Source organism: Pinus tabuliformis, chromosome 9, assembly GCF_031772625.1.
Source record: "Pinus tabuliformis cultivar Carrire ecotype Pingquan chromosome 9, CPIR1, whole genome shotgun sequence".
NCBI classification, from domain to species: Eukaryota; Viridiplantae; Streptophyta; class Pinopsida; order Pinales; family Pinaceae; genus Pinus; species Pinus tabuliformis.
In genome coordinates this window covers 500619028-500637044 of record NC_142307.1, presented here as the reverse complement: position 1 = coordinate 500637044, position 18017 = coordinate 500619028, and positions in this window count along the sequence as shown.

The window sequence follows — 18017 nt, the reverse complement described above, 5'->3', positions numbered from 1 at the left end:
GTGGCTTTATATTATTATTGTTAGGTCGGCTGGATTATATTGTGACTCCTTAGACTCCTATATATAGAAAGGAGGTTTTGTCATTTGTATCATCCAAGAATTGTTCATTTATGTAATGTAAAGGAGGTTGCCCCCTCGAAGAGGCTGAATTCTAATGCGTGGATCTCTCTTTTCTATCTTTTTGTGAGCTGGTTTCATAACACAAATTCTTCCTCAACATATCTATGTTCCTCTTCATCAAGGAATAATCCTTGTTTAGAAACGCACATTTCATATTTAGTTGTTCTGAGTTCTTCCTTCAATCTAGCATATAGCCTTTATCTTAACTTCATTTGCAATGAATGCCATCTCACCTTATTATTCTTCATTTTCGAACCATGTCTTTGGTCTTCCTCATATTCCTATATCAACTCCACTAGTACACTAAGATATACTTTCAATTAATCCATTCCCCTCTCAAATTCCTCATCATTCAATTTCTTCATGCCAACTATCCTGGCACATGTTTTCATCTTATTATGACTTCTCTTTGAACCCATTATATGGATATCAATAGTCATCTTTACCTTTTCCTTTGGTGAATTCTCATTGTTCACATATGAGCTGCAACAATCCTTCTTCATCTTGTAACAAGTCCACTACATGTCACAGTACCAATATCTCCTCTTGGTAACTCCTCTCTTCTCCTTTTCCTTGGCAATTCTACCCACACTCATTGTGGAACTGCTTGTGGCAAGTTTTACCCGATTTATACTTGTTGGAGATTGTCCTTCTCCTAGTTCTCTGTAGTAGATACTTTCTCCTCCTTTTAAAGCATGTCCAATCCTCAACTTGAAAATTTGTTAGGCTACTGCAATTTCACCTACTCACCTTCTCTTTAGAGAAATTATGTTGTTCTCATTTCAACGATTTAATTTGTCACTCGTTTCTATCACAAATTCCTTCACTTGAGAGCTCTACACGCTCCCTCTTCCTCTATCACAACTTCGCTTGTTGCAGTGGTTGTTATCTACAACTTTCCTTCTCTTCTACCTGCAAATGAAAATTCTTTATGACCAAAATTAATATAAAAAAATCATGTCCATCTTTGTAATATTTGTGCCAAGATCTTATCTTCAACAATCTTCCTTTGATTCACCCCACTGAGCTAATTCGTTTCTAGGAACACACCAACTCTATACTTTTTCAAAACAATTCCTATAAAAAACATACCATCTCTTTCAATATTTTGTAGTCATCTCCAATCTCCATAGAGCGTCCAACCTTTGATACCACTTGATGTAGGAAAAAATAAATTTTCCTACATAGTTCAACTTCTCAATCCGGATTACATGCACAGATTATATTATTTAGCCAATTAACTATTATTTACCACATGTCAAAGCATTTAAAATAACACACAATAATACAAATATTCATACATAGAGGCTTTGGTGAATTTGCATTTCCATTAAACAAAGGAAAACTATACATGTATAAATTCGTAATCATACATTTCTCTTTTGGCTTGATTCTACATTCATTTGGCCATTTGTTTTGCTATGATTACAATATTTATAATAACATATACAAACAAAATAAATTTTACTAGATCCATAAATCAATCCACAAATCACTCATGCTTTACAAGGTAGACTCCCTTTTGCTTTATTGACAAAATCTTTCCTATCCATAGATTTTATAAATTGTAAAAGCAACCCCAACAATTTCTAAGGTTTCTAAACTTCTCTTATCCTAACAACTTGCTAACCGCTAACAAGATTTTTTTCTCCTACAACCTTTCATGATTTATTTCCTAAATTTTTCGTGCCTTAAAGACATATTTTCTTCTTAAAAATCTTATCTCTAACTATAGTTCTCTAAGAACTAAATAAATTAAAATTAGTTACAATAAGGAAATAGAATTCCTTTTCCGTGTTGAGCCTGAGTTTGGAGCTTTGTCTCCAAAAACATTTGATGACTTGAAAGGTCTGATGCTCTTGCATCACACATTCATCACACATTCAGCTTAGTTAGAGGTAAAGACAAAGACTATACTACCGTGCTGCTATTAATCTTATTTTGATATAATCATCAAATTATTTATTATTAAAAATATTTATTACGTTTCTTATAATTCAATATAATTGCATATCTTTTTCTATTGTAACATCTCGATGTTGCAAAATAAAGAAATGACCATTTCTTATTTTCGGTATTCATGCATATGATGAAAAGTGAACATACAACCTTGTGGCTAAATCCCGTTTTACTTGTTCCATATGCCCTTTGATCTAGGTTAACGAGGCAGGAATATAACAAATAGACTTTCATCAATGCACCAATGTTGTTGTGACAGTAGACTTGTTTAACATTTAGAATGCAATTTTCCCCGATGTTATAAATTGACTTTATATAGGTTCTAATTTTTTCTTTTACCCTTTTCATGAAAAGCTCATATAACGAGTAGTGATATAAAAGATATTATTCTAAATAAAGTAGAGCTCTTTTATGAAGATGTTTGACCACTGTTGAAAGTATAGGTTGACAATCAATTAAGGTAATTCAAACTTAACTATTAATGCTGCAATATGGTAGCATAATTGAAACTTGACTATTAATGTTGCAATATGGTAGTATTTATGGCTGTTTAGTGTTCGATGAAATATATTGTAGTGTCACTTTCATAAGTCTTGACATATAAAATAATAGTTTTTTGTGTTCGGGAAAGGATTAATCTCTGACCAGGAAAAGTATTCTTATATTTCATGGTCCTTATATTAGGAATTATATAAAATTGTATTATTGTAAAAGATTAAAAATTGTAATTAAATATTGAATATTATTACGTATTATGATAAATTGAGCTCAATAAAAAATGTAAAATGATAAAATAGTGAGATCATATAAACTCATGAGAGTTTGATAATCTCTTATGTCCTTAGTGGCTTGTTTAATACACTTCACACCATTTTAAATAATATTCACGCGTACATGAATTTCACATATAAATTAGGTCAGAGTTGTTAAGACATTGTTACATGCATTGTTTTTTATTTTCATTTTTTAAATTTCAAAATTTCGAATATTACTTTATTACATATTTTGAGATATATACTATTACATATTGAGATATGTATTATTACATATTTCGAAATATTTTTTTTTCCGAAGGTGGCAAAACCTATCAAACTCAGGTGTCAAACCAACAGTGAGGACAACCATCTCTGGCTGCTATCCGCGAATGTCGGTTTGACTCATCACCGTTATCAAGGAAAACCACGCCACCTGTAATAACCAGTTGGTGGTCCGTAAGGGAGCAGGCTTTCACTCCTGCCAGATGCCTCTAGGTCTTGGGCCGTTAACCTGTTTCCTTACGTCCGAGGAAGACGAGCTCTTAGCCAAGCAGAAGCAGTTTTACGGCATACTCCAGGCCGGTACATATTTCGAAATATATATTGAAAAGAAATATTTTTTTAGTTAATTTTATTTTTATTTTTTATTCATTAATCTTAACACTTGTATAGTTTAATATAAGAATAATTTGTGATTTCATAAGTGTTCAAAATAGAGATAAATACTCAAAGTAGAATTGACTATATATATAATTAATAAAAGAAAATGTTGACGGCAATAAAATGAATTATTTACTGGTTAAAATAAATATTTTGTGATTTTAGATTATTGAAAAAAAAAATATTATTTAACTTTTAATAATTTATTTTCTAATATTAATTATTTGAAATTTACGTGATTTTAATTCTTTAAAAACAATAAAGTTATTTTTATTTTTATGTTTAATTAGTATAATAATTAATGTTTGGAGTTATTATGAAGTTTAGGTTGGATTATGATTCATTAATCACGTTATTTTAATTTTTATGTTTCATTAGTATAATAATTAATGTTTGGAGTTATTATGAAGTTTAGGGTGGATTATGATTCATTAATCATGTTATTATTGATCAAACAATATTATCATTATGATTTAAAATAATTGACATTAAATTAGTCTGGATTGATCTTAACTATGGATCTATTAAGTTGTAAGAGGGATCAAACCTCTCAAGGTATGTAATTTGTTTAAATTTTGTATTTGAATGCTATATAAAATAAATAAAAGACCAAACTATAAAATATTGAGACCACTTCAAATGTTTTAATCACAAATCTTATTTTTTTTTATGACTTGTACATATATTTTTTAAAACAATATATAATATATACATAGTTGACATTAATATATTCTACATAACATGCATATCCAAACATTTTATCAACAAAAATCAAAATAATTTTTTTATTATGAATATATTTTTATGTATACACGATTAATTTTTTTTTTTTTCTCGGTAAAAGACTAAATCTATTAAGTAAAATATAGTACAGACAGGAAGAGCAAAAAACCCGCAGACCGGAAATGATGGATTCATCAACCTCGGTCCCGAAGGAGAGATACAAACACAGAGCTATAGGAAAAGCAGAAGACCGACAGACTGGAAATGATGGACTCATCAACCTCAGTCTCGGAGGAAAGAAACAATCTCAGAGCTACAACAGAAGATTCGAGAGCAGAGACTGACTATCAGGCTATTACCCCAGCGGGTCAGTGACTACACCACAATGTTTTTTCCCTTTCTTTTTGTTAACTTTTGTCCAGCCATCATGGGGAGAATGGGCTAGGACAACTTGAAGACTGGAGTTCTCTATCTCCGGGGACTCCTTCTCTGATTCAGAGGATGAAGTCTCATGGGGACGTTTCTGGGAGCTAGCTGTGACATGGGTGTGCCCCATATTGTTCGGGGGCGGATCCATCGGCTGAGGCGTCTGATCTGGTTCTGACTCGCTTTTCTCCTTTTCCATACTTGGGGAGCTAGAGCTTCTAGCTGGCGGCGGTGGACAGGGTGTCCAACGCTTGGGTTTGGAATGAGCGAAGAGGCCCTTTTTCGTTCTTGCTGACAGCGATGGGCAGGAGTTATGAAGGTGCCCTGTTAGGTGACAATGGCGGCATCGGAAGGCCGTGTTTTCGTACTCTAGATACTGGGTCCAGACAAAGTCCTTGATCTTGAGATTGATGTATTCTGGCAATCCCTTGCTTAAATCAAGCTCCACACAAACTCTGGCATATGTATAGAGCCCTTGCCGCTCTCTCTGGTAGTCCCCCGTTAGAAAGCAACCCAAGGCATTGCCTATTTGCCTATATACTTCTGTGCGCCACAGGTGAACTGGGAGATTTGGGAGTCTGATCCATACAGGGGCTTTAGTGATGACTGCTGTAGCTGGGTCAAAGTCTGGAAACCATGGAGTTAGGAAGAGGCCAGCTGAACCCATGAACCAAGGGCCTTCGTCTAGGGCGTTGTAGCAGTGCTCGAGGTCATCGAACAACACTATAAAATATCCCTTTGCACAGAAATAAACCTTGCAGCGGTCAGTCCAGTTGTCCTTGATCCAGTCATAAAGCTCCTGTGAACGCGGCCAGAGCCCATTGAATCTGCAGATGATGGCCCTTTCAGCGAATTTTTGGGTGTCGTCTGCAAGATCAGGGTAGGAAATCTCAACTGAGGGAACTTCCTCCAATTTGTCAACCAAAAAAGGCTTGGGTTTGGGAGGTTCCAGGGGTGCTGGCATCTAAGGGCGAACTGCAGCTTTGTAGGAGTTTGGAGGAGCAGAAGAGGATTGCCCTGCAGCTCCTCCTCTCAAACGAAAGGAGAACACTAGAGAGCTGTTGTTCTTTATGCTATAAGAAGAGAGAGGAAGAGAATCTTCGAGCTGTTTACCTTGAAAGATAAGTCTTTGAAGGGCTGAGGGGATCCCAAGCCTATGCTCCAGATTAGCTTTGAGATTCTGTACCAGATCAGTAGGATTTACCCATTGCATGACGGTTTTGCCAGAGATCTGTGCTATTTGAATCTGAAAGGGGGCAGAGGAATCTTCAGAAGATTTCTGGAGCAGCTTGGGGCCAGAGTCTTGTGAGTCTTCCGCCTCTTGACGCATGGGGGTCCGCAGGTGAGAAGAAATCTTCTGCCTGAGATATTTATTGCCCCTACGCGGATCTGCCTTGAAGGGATCTGTGGATCCTCTGTAAAAACGCTGTGTCAGGGTGAAAGAGGACCAGATCTGCTCAGTCGAGAGCAGAGAAATCCTTGGACATCGTTTCTGTGCTCGGATATGGACTAGATCGCAGGGATCTGAGCCAAAACTGCAATAATTCTTTTGCATGTCAGATACTGTGCGCCCTCTTCTCAGTCGCTGCCTATTCCTTCCGATCTGTTGCCTGGGAGCTGTATAATCCTGGTTCTTGTTCCCAACGGTTAGATCCAGCCAAGATCTACAATGTTTGGCTCTCAGATCTGGTAGATCCGACCCAGATCTGCCAAGATTGGGCCTTACGATTTTAAGATGGGTCGGATCTGCAGCCCGCAGCCCCCCAATCTTGCATGCAGAAATCGTGAGGCGGTGCGCAGTAATGGAGTATCCAGCCCCTGACATTTTTCCGCCTCCGTGGTGGGTTCTGAGCCTGGAAGCATTTTTTGCGTGCGGCTCATACCTTTTAACGATCTTTTCTTCCGGATCTATCTTCATTTTCTTTGGCCCATCACGCATATGGTATTTTGGGCGAGGGCTTTCTGCCACGCCGGAAGCTTCAAACGTTGTCCGTCCTCTGGGACTCGAGGCCATGCCCGTGCTTGCAGCGTTTAAGTCATGATTATGCGCGCTCTTCTGGCTGAACCAGTGGATAGTAATGGCTGTGGCCAAACCAGCAGCGCCTTCTCCAACAGCCGAAGAGCCTGTGGATTCGATACCAGCACTTGGGAAAACCCTCGCGCAAGCCATTGCTCTCTCCGTCCTTTCGTGAAGGAAATGGTCTCTGTTTTGAAGAATTCTGGAGTCTTGTATACACGATTATTAAATTGCATTAAAATATGTTATCAATTTCCTACATTGAATATTTTATTATATACAATATTAAAATATATTTTTTTGACATTTTTTTCCTGTATATAAATATATATGAAGTTGATATTGACATATAACTTAGTTAACATAGATCTTCAAATCATTTATTTAAATCCAATGTTAGTTTTTTTTTTTTTTTAATTATAAATTTTAAACATTTTACTCACATTTTTTTTACAAGAAATTACTTGAGATGCATAGCATATTCATTTTTTTATCATTATATCCAATATTAATTTTCTATTTAGAGTGTATTTATTTTTATTTTAAGAAGGACACATGTCAACTCCACCTTGACCACATATGTAATGACCTGCAGCTTCGCCTGAAGTGCGACTGTGGAGGGCACGCGATTGAGGCTGAATGAAGTGTGACTGTGGTTGGTGTGCGAGCTTCCTTGGGTGTGTGATATTGAGATATGTGCATATGAGGAAGGCAAGCCACTTATATGCATGGTGGCATGGTGTTAACCTTATGGAGTCCAGCCGCACTTGGAGACAAAGGCCGACTTGAAGTTCAAGGCGTTTGCGATGAAGTGTGGGCATGGGGAGGTCGGCTGGGCAAGCCACGACCTCGCCCTACAGTTGGTATATACAAGTGAAGCGTGGAGCTCATTTGGAGACAACTCATTTGCTCAACATCTTCGCTCATGAGGAGAAGGGCATAGAACAAGGTGTAGGCGCAGCAAAGGAAGAAAGGCGCAGTTGGAGATGCGCCCGTCTTTGGGCAAGGCCGCATGAAGTTAGCCGCTTATCTTCGTTTTGGGTGAAGGTGTAGGCAGGACTGCCCGACGATTGGGTGAGGGCATGAATAGGTGTGTGGCGCCCGGTTTATGCGATGGAGCGCCTGACGATGAAACACTGGTGGGCTCCCGGTTTGTGAGACGACTTGGCACGGGTTCTTGGGTGACTCATGTGAGTGCCTGCCCATCGTGCAAGTGTGCATGGTGACTTGATGAAGTGTTGAAATTGTGAACGGAGGTGTGTCTCGGGCAGAGGCACCCATGTGTGGCGACTTGGAGGCGTGCCCAAGTTGGGAAAACAACACGATTGTGCAACAAGGTGAACGAAGGGTTGGAGAGTCATGCGACGACCATGCGGAGGTGCCGACGAGCTGGGCAACCAAGTTTGCCAAAGTTGAAAATTGGCTAAGTGTAAATTTGGGGTTTCCCAAGATTTAACTTGTACTTTGTAAAAGTGAAGATTGTATAATATATTGATTCGGGCAGACTCATATTGCAGGGAGTTGCCCCTCCCTTTATACTGTTGTGCATTTCTCTTGTATAATGTTGTTTATTTGAATGTTATGGGCTTTCACTTGTATAAAGCAACATTAATAATACTTGGTAATAAAAATAAGACTAAGTATGGGATGTTAGGCGTAATCTACAATCATAAGTATTGGTGAAAAGAAAATGGTTGGTAGTGCCGCACCTCGCTATAAGCAGTTGAAAGACTACCACAGGTGTAGGGGCATGACAGGTGGTATCAAAGCTAATATCCTGGTTGATGGTGAAGAGCTAGTGCTGGGGAGCTGGTGCTGGTGTTGAAGCATTGAAGTTGATACACACTTGCACTTCGTGACAGTTGGTATTAGAGCTGGTGAACTGAATCAAGGAGCTGAGTCTACGAAGACCGAAGACTTGAAAGGGAGTTCAAGTTTTGCAGGTAACAGGTGGAATATCAGGGTGACTTAGGTCAATGGTGAAGCAGGTTTAGCAGAGGTGAAGCTTAGTGCTTGGGCCAAGTTGAACGACAAGGCATGGCAGGTTTGGAAGAATGTGAAGGGAATCTCTTGCTTACCTTATACAGGTTGAAGCGGATGAAAGAAGAGAATCCCCGGATTTGAAAGGAACTTGAAGTCTTGGAAAAGAATGTTGAAGACGAACTTCTTCAACTTGGTTGGACAATGGAGTAGGATGAAGTTGCAGATTGTGCTGACAAGGAAGAAGAAGTCGTGATGATTGAGGATGTTGCAGATGTAACAATGATGGAGGATGAACTTGAGATTGATCAAGTTGGACTAGGATCGTGCAGTTTGCAGACATGGATGGATGAGGATACTCATTTGGAGGAGCCTCATGATGATGATGTAAGTATTATTGATACTTGTGTCTCACCTGAGCATTTGGTAGATGGACCATATGCAGGGAAGGGCAAAATAAATTTGCCGATGCTAGGGAGGACCTTACCATGGATGTTTATGATGAGGCCTTGTATGGAAAAGCAAGGATTGTTAATTGTTACAAGACTTGTTGGGGTTGTTTGTTACCTTGTGATAGAAGGTACAAAGGCCCGTGACAAGGGAGGAACATGATGATCGTTGTGGAGGATTGGGTCATGCTTTAGCCACATGGAGAATTGGCTAAGTGCCCGGCATGACTCATGGATAGATTGGAGGGCACACACTTGAGGTATGATGATACTTAGGTGGACTTCTCATGGCCGAGACCAAGACCAAGTCTTGGTGGAACCTTTAGTGGGGGAGCTATGATGGAAGGGACTCGTGATGATGATGATATGGTTGGGTGACCAAGTTCACTAGACCAAAGATTGCAGAGTTGGATGAAGATGACCGATTGTTGTGATGGGTCTACATGGCTGGACTACATGGGCAACTTAGTCATGGACATTAGGCTGGAAACATGGAGCATGGCAGTCTTATGCAGGGACATTGTGCAAGAGCACTTGAAGAGGTGTCACTTATGGGCATCCAATGAGGAATGCCAAGGCAAGGATGTTGTGCAGGTGGATTTGTTGGTGTGACATGGAAATGTTATACTTATGAGCTGATGGAGTGGTTGTGCACTTATGTACAATAAGGCCATGGACTTGGATGGAGTTGTGAGCAGATTATGGAGTATTCTTACTACATGGAGAGCTGAGGCATCTTGCAGAGACCTTTGGGCCGAGACTTGTATGCTTGCTAGATGTTGGTTGGAGATGACTCATGGAGCTCATGATGACATGAGGTTGTGACTTTTAGGGACTTCGTATATGGTGGACTTGGAGGATCTGATTCATTGAGGAGCTGAGGTCAGAGACTTTGATGCACGATGGGGTGCATACTTTCAAGTACATGCATTGTAATGGCTTGAAAGAGTGACTTGATGTGGAAAATCGATATGAGACACTTTGGAGTGATGGAGTTACAATGATGATGATGCCTTGGTGACAACACTTGGGCATGGGTTGAGCCAAGACTTAACCACTTTTGACACATGGGAGATGATTGATCTAGGATCATGGGAAGCAAGTGGATAGACGAGACAAGTATATACTTGTTTCTATGATAGACTTGAGGGATGGCACATTGCAGATATGATGGAGGTTGCTTCATGGACTTGGATGTGGCACATCGAGATTCAGAGTTGATGAGATGGTCTCTTCATGTTGAGGAGGCACACACATGGATGATGATGTTGGGATAGATGCAGCTGATTTCATGCAGCACATTGACACCAAACATCATGGACAGCATGTTGTAGATGAGATGAAGACTACTTCATGGACCTGAGCATGGCTTACACTTGTATGGAGATGGATTCTTGATCGAGTTGACGATGTGACAGAATGTTCTGAGAAACAGCTGATGCTGGCATGGGGATGTTCACTCTCATGGTTTGAGTGTGATGGTTGGATTACCTACCCAACTAGTTCAAACATGGGGACTAGTAGTGTGTAGAGATGTGTTAACATTTGTTGGAGTATCATGGTAGCAGTTCACATGAGGACGACGCATGATGAGGTCAACACGATATGTTGCAGGAAGCATGTAGCTTGAGATGGAGGGACCAGCCTTCCATGATGGGGAGCAGCATGTGGAGATTGCGACGAGATGGTCGATGGTCATGGATTGAGATGATTTCCGATGTATGACATACCGATGGGGTGTATACCTTGGTATGGTGATCCTGGTGACAGGTGGTTGTCGGGACAAGGCATGATAGAGACAGTGGTTCTACATATGTTGCAAAGATATTTGCAGTATGTGGAGGAGTTGACATCATGGATGAGACATATATTTATGATGATCTTGGTGGATGGCTACCAGGATGGTATGTTGTCGAGGATGACAACGACTTCAGGTGGAGGAGGATGTAACGACCTGCAGCTCCGCCCGAAGTGCGACCGCGGAGGGCGCGCGGTTGAGGCTGAACGAAGTGTGACTGCGGTTGGTGTGCGAGCTTCCTTGGGTGTGCGATATTGAGATATGCGCATATGAGGAGGGTGAGCTACTTATATGCGTGGTGGCATGGTGTTAACCTTATGGAGGCCGACCACACTTGGAGACAAAGGCCGACTTGAAGTTCAAGGCGTTTGTGATGAAGTGTGGGCGTGGGGAGGTCGGTTGGGCAAGCCACGACCTCGCCCTATGGTTGGTATATACAAGTGAAGCGTGGAGCTCATTTGGAGACAACTCATTCATTCAATATCTTTGGTCATGAGGAGAAGGGCGCAAAACAAGGTGTAGGCGCAACAAAGGAAGAAAGGCGCAGTTGGAGATCTGCTCGTCTTTGGACAAGGCCGCACGGAGTTAGCCGGTTATCTTGGTTTTGGGTGAAGGCACAGGGAGGAGCGCCCGACGGTTGGGTGAGGGCGTGCATAGGTCTGTGGCACCCGGGTTATGCGACGGAGGGCCCGATGGTGAAACGTTGGTGGGTGCCCGGTTTGTGCGATAACTTGGCACGGGTTCTTGGGTGACTCGGGTGAGCACCCGCCCGTCGTGCAAGTGTGTACAGCGACTTGGTGAAGTTTTGACATTTTGAACGGAGGTGTGTCTCGGGCAGAGGCGCCCATGTATGGTGACTTGGAGGTGTGCCCAAGTTGGGAAAACAACACGATTGTGCGACAAGGTGAACGAAGGGTTGGAGAGTCATGCGGCGACCGTGCGGAGGTGCCGACGAGCTGGGCAACCAAGTTTGCTGAAGTTGAAAATTGGCTAAGTGTAAATTTAGGGTTTCCCAAGATTTAACTTGTACTTTGTAAAAGTGAAGATTGTATAATATATTGATTCGGGCAGACTCATATTGCAGGGAGTTGCCCCTCCCTTTATACTGTTGTGCATTTCTCTTGTATAATTCTATTTATGTGAATGTTATGGGCTTTCACTTTTATAAAGGAACATTAATAATACTTGGTAATGAAAATAAGACTAAGTATGGGATGTTAGGCGTAGTCTATAATCGTAAGTATTGGTGAAAAGAAAATGGTTGGTAGTGCCGCACCTCGCTATAAGCGGTTGAAAGACTACGGCAGGTGTAGGGGCGTGACAACATACATACGTACACATCTCCTCAATCTCCTCATACTGGGTTGTAGAATGAGCCTCTAGGCTCAATAAGCCTTTAGACTCAATTAATTATTAATAATTATAATTATAATTATTATTTTTATTTTTATGTAATTTGATGAAGTAAAAAATGCTTACATAACATAAAATTACATTCCAACATTTCCTCCATATGTATATTAGGCTCTAGAATACTTCTCCGCCCAACAATGTTATTATTATTAATCATCCTAGATTCATCAAGCACGAAGATGGATAAAATATCAAAGTCTAAACATTTTTTTTTGAGTGCAAAACTTGAAAAAGAAATTACATATACTTATGTATATATAATACCTCTACCATAAAGCTTCCATAAAATTCACATAGTTATAAATAAAAATATTACTAACTTATTTCCTGGAGAAACGGTTGGAAATTTAACGATTTCTTGATAACCAACGTACATTCATTTACATAGTTAGAAATAAAAATATTTTTAACTATTTCATCAAGAAACGGTTGGAAGTTTAACGATTTCTTGATAACCAGCTTACATTCTTGATGCGGAAGGAAAATTATTGTCTTGGGCCATTAGCAGAGTTTCCTTTTTCTTCCGAGGAAGATTTGTTGTAAACTCTTGTAGAAAATGGTTTCTACTATAGTTACCGAGTTCGAATTTGATTTGATACGGAAAAAATTCGATCCTATAAAATTCAATAAGGAAAAAATTCGACATTATACATCTTAAATTTTATTTTTTTTTATATTGGATTTATCATCTTTTTTCTATTTTTTCATCAGCCTTATCCATTGTAAACTAAATTTTTCCATTTTATAACTTTTTGTAATATAAAAGTTGTTGTTTTTTTTTTTTTTTGTATAAAAGTTGTAGATTTGGAAGTTTACCATTTTATATCTTTTATAATAATGAATTTTGCCATTTTATAATTTTTTGTAATATAGAAGTTACTGTTTTTCTATTTTTTTTTACAAAAGTTGTGGATTTGGAAGTTTACCATTTTATATGATTTATAATTTTTTATAATATTGATTTATCTTTTTTCTATTTTTTTATAGGAGTTATCCATTTAACACTTAAATTTGTCAGTTTATAATTTTTTCCAATATAGAAGTTATGTTTTTTTTTTTAATAGTTACCAATTTGCAAAGAATTTATTATTTTATAATTATTTTTAGGGGAGAAGTCATCTATTTTTTTGCAATTTGCCATTATATAGAGATTACTAACTAGTTATCCGTTTAAATTTCTCCATTTATAATTTTTTCAAATATAGAAATTAGATTTTTGGTTTTTTATAAAAGAGGTACCAATTTGCAACCAATTTATTATTTCATAATTTTTGTTAAGATAGAGGTTATATTTCTTTTAGTTGCAATTATATAGAAATCACTAACTCACCTTTCATTTAAAACAATTGAGTCACATGATGCCTCCTAAATATGTATTGGAGCTATTTATATTACTTACTGTTAATGACAATATTGATTCATTTTTAATTAAATTAATTATTTAATAAAAAATTTAATTTTAGTATTATCAATTTATGTTCAATCATACCATATTATGTCATAAAACAATTTATAAATAATATATAATAAAATACCAAATTCAAACTAAAAATAAAATAATCAGTTTTCTAACCAAAATTTTAAGAATATTTAACATTTTATAGAGAAATTTGATAGAATTTTTTATTTTTATTTTTAATTTTGAATATAAGAATTATTATTTTTTATTTTGTTGTTTATAAAAATTATTGTTTATTGTTTTCCAATTTTTTGATTAATCCTCTTAAAAGTACCCAAATAATTTTTTAATAAAAACTAAAAAAATATGCGCATTACTAAAAAAATAGCAATAAAGCTAAAAGATCACTTGCATTATTTTTATAAAATTTCAATTTTCAAATTTCCACAGCGCTGCATTATTTTATAAAAGATAATTGAAAAACTCAATTTACTTCTTCCATACTTTTGTCAGCATTTCTATCCATGGTTACACGGAGCCCGAGCTTTATTGCTATACATGGCCACACTGTGTTACGCAGAGCCCGAGCTTTATTGTTTTACACAGCCACACTGTTCGTCAACTCAGCAGGAGCAGTAGAGTGGACGTTGTAAATAAACTGATAGAAAGCTTTGACCAAAATCATTCACCACTAACCTGTACCGAATGGGAAACTGACGAATTATTCATCGTACCAAACCGAATTAGCGAATTTCCGAATTTTTTTTGGACGTTGTAAATAAACTGATAAAAAGCTTTGACCAAAATCATTCACCACTGACCTGTACCGAATGGCAAACTGACGAATTATTCGTCGTACCAAACCGAATTAGCGAATTTCTGATTTTTTCTTTTTTTTTTTCCGGTCGACCGAATTTGGTAATTATACCATTGATAGAATAGATTGACAAAAAGCCCCATGGATTTTATGAGGCACATTTGGATTACAAATATGAATTTTTTATTAGAAGCATAGTTTCATTCATACAGGTTGTCTTAAGTGACTGTGGCTGATTCAAACATCGTGGAATGGAATGCTCTCACTTGTATCAAACTTCCTACTATGTGGACTGAACGAAAGGCGGAGTTAAAACGAAATTTTTAAGCTCGGGAGAAAAGAGAGCTCGTGGAGACCTGTGAAAGGAAAACGAGAAAGAGAACCAAATCGGTGGAGCTTATGCTATTCAAGTGGAGGATTATTCTTAAAAAATAAGTAACACTACGCTGTTCAAATGGAGGATTATTCCTAAAAAGATAAGTGACATTGTTATTTCCATTGAAAGATCAATAGTTCGTGTTAAGTAGAATGATTTAATTTGACTATTTTCTTGAAATGATTTTCAATGTTTATAGGGGTTAATTTGACTATTTTTTTGAAATGATTTTCCATGTCTATATGGGTAAAGATAAGGTTCTAGGTGAGAGTCTCGAAAAGAAATAAGCTATTAGCTGCACAAAAATATAATTATTATTTTGATATTTTTTTGAGAGAAAATACATATGAAACACAAAAATATTAAAAAAATTATGATATCTTCAAGAAAATACTGTTTTTTTTTTTGGAAAAAAACATGTGAAATTTGCAAAAAAAGGATAAAAGAAATAATGATGTTTTTCATGAAAATAATGTATGTAAACATTTCTTATGAAAAGAGAAAGAAAATAAATTATTTCATTTAAAAAAATTGCTAGGAAATTATAATAGAAAATTAGATTATTAATTATGAAAGAAATAAGCTATTAGTATGCACACAAATATAATTATTGTTTTGATCTTTCTTGAAAACACAACACACATGAAACTTGCACACAAAAATATCAAAGAAATCATGATATCTTTCATGAAATGAATGTTATTTTTATTGGAAAGAAAACAAAGTGAAACTTGCACAATGTATGTAAACTTTTCTTATGAAAAGAGAGAAAATAAGTTATTTCATTTAAAAAAAATTGCAAGGAAATTATGAGAGAAAATTGGATTGTTAATTTCATCTAAGATATTAGCATGTAGGAGCATGTACACAATAATAATATTCACTATATTAGAATTTTTGAAATAAATTTCTATGTTAATTGTTTAAAATGAAATATTAATTGCATGCATCATTGTATTAGATTTCAAAGTGAAATGTCTTTCCATACATTATTGTATTGGAAATGTGTGGGTATCTAGGAAAGAATGATGCTATGCATTAGAACTTTGAAAAATGGATTATTTAGTGCATATGCAAAGAAAACCAATGTGTTGTAGAAATATATATTTACATGCAGGGAAAATATGAATTGTGTATTAGAATTCTTGAAACTGAAACACATGTTTGATGGCTAATATGTTTAAATTCTCTTTTTGAGAACATGGATGTGTATTTGCATGAACGGAAATTGAACTAGGTAGTTTGATGTTTCTCGAGAGGAAATAAATTTCTTGCATGCACCAAAATAGAACTATTGTGTTGGATATTTCTTGGGAGGAAATAAGTTATTTGTGTACATGAAATAGAACTACTATGCTTGATATTTCTTGAAAGGAAATAAGTTATTTGCATGCATGATACATAAACACTATGTTTGATATTTCTTGAAAAAAATGTATTATTTACTTTCACTAAAAACAAAAATATTTTGTTTTATCTCTTCAAAGGAGATATGACCTTTGCATCCATGAAAAATATGCTTATGAGCTAGATTGTTTGACAATAATTACGCATAGATTGTGTTATGCCTTTTGAAGAGAAACATGAATTTGCGTGCAGAAAAAAGTAATCACTATGCTAGACCTAACACATACATTTTATTTTAGAAAAAAACATATATTTGCATGTACAATAGACTTTGTAAATAAATATATCTTGGGAAAAATGATTTTGGAAAAAGGGCTTGCATTTCATGTATGATAATAGTATTTATTATGTTAGCTTTCCCTTAAAAGGGGACATGTATTTTCATGCATAATAGTAATAATAATAGTAATATCTATTGTATTGAAAAGATTACTTAGTTACAGGCACAAAGAAGAAAGTGAGGGGCTAACTTTCTTGAATAAGTTTTTATATAATTACATGCACAGAAAACAAAGTTAAGTTGCTAGTATTCTTTAAATGAGAATGGATAGTACAGTGGTTTTTCCTTTGGGAAAGTATGTGCACTTGTGCGAGAATTGTTGAATAAAGTGTAACTAGGTTTGGTCTTCATAAATGTACTTTTGATATTTGTATTTATTCAAGAAAAGATTTTTTTATTTATTTATTTATTTATTTTTATTATATTTATCAATGAGTTTCTTTCTCATTTAAATAGGTCTAGCACATGTCAAAGTGCTATAGGTAAGTCAAAGAGTCAAAAGAAAATGTTGAAGATCCTTAAGGGCATGTTACACCACGTATATATTTATATAAGAGTCAAAGAATATCCCTCCAAACAAAGACAACTCCTCTTCATGCAATGAGATCTCCAAAGGAGCAAAAACAAAGACGAAAAATGAAGTCAACCTACTGTCCTCAATTTGTCCTAAAGGAGGGATAATCCTCTATCTATAGAGGTTGTTAACTCCTCCAATGACAAGCCAACAAACCTTTGAAATCAACGAAGAAAGATAGCCGCGAAAAGGTGAAGAAAAGTCGAGTTTAGGGAGCCTCTAGTGTAGCAAAGAAGGAGGAGTCTAAACCAAAGTTAAAGGGATTGCTTTTAGGGTGAAAAGAAATCACACGTGCGAAAAATAGAGGACAGTCTACGGTTACATCAACAAAAAGATCATAGTCATATATATCTTATATTTTGGGCTAGAAAGCTAGGCCTATAAGGCCTCCTACACAAGTGAAGGAGGGGATCTCCCAAGAAAAGGTCTAAGGAGATTAATATTCAAGGAAACTGCCCACATGTGTAAGAAACTAGGGTTGTTATGCCGTCACATCAAGCCTACAACTACACATCAAGAAGAAAATCAGTTGGTCAAGAGAAGGAAGGTGTATCCATAGGTGAAGGATATCACTAAGTATAAAAGGTAAGTATCTCTTCTATATCTCACATAAACAAGGTCTATCTCCAGTTGAAGAAGGAAGAAGGAGGACGGAGTGCCAACGAATGAAGTGTCAGAAGGAGGATGAAGTGGCAGGAACAAGGAAGGACTTGACTTGTGCTTGGAGGATATTCTTTTCAAGGTTCTAGGGTTTGGAATTGATTAATAAGAAGCTTCAATAAGAGAAATTTACAAAAGGGTTTTCCTCTCTAAGAGAGAGAGTTTTGCCCTAGAAGAGAGCCAACATTTTGTGTTCTTGTTCTT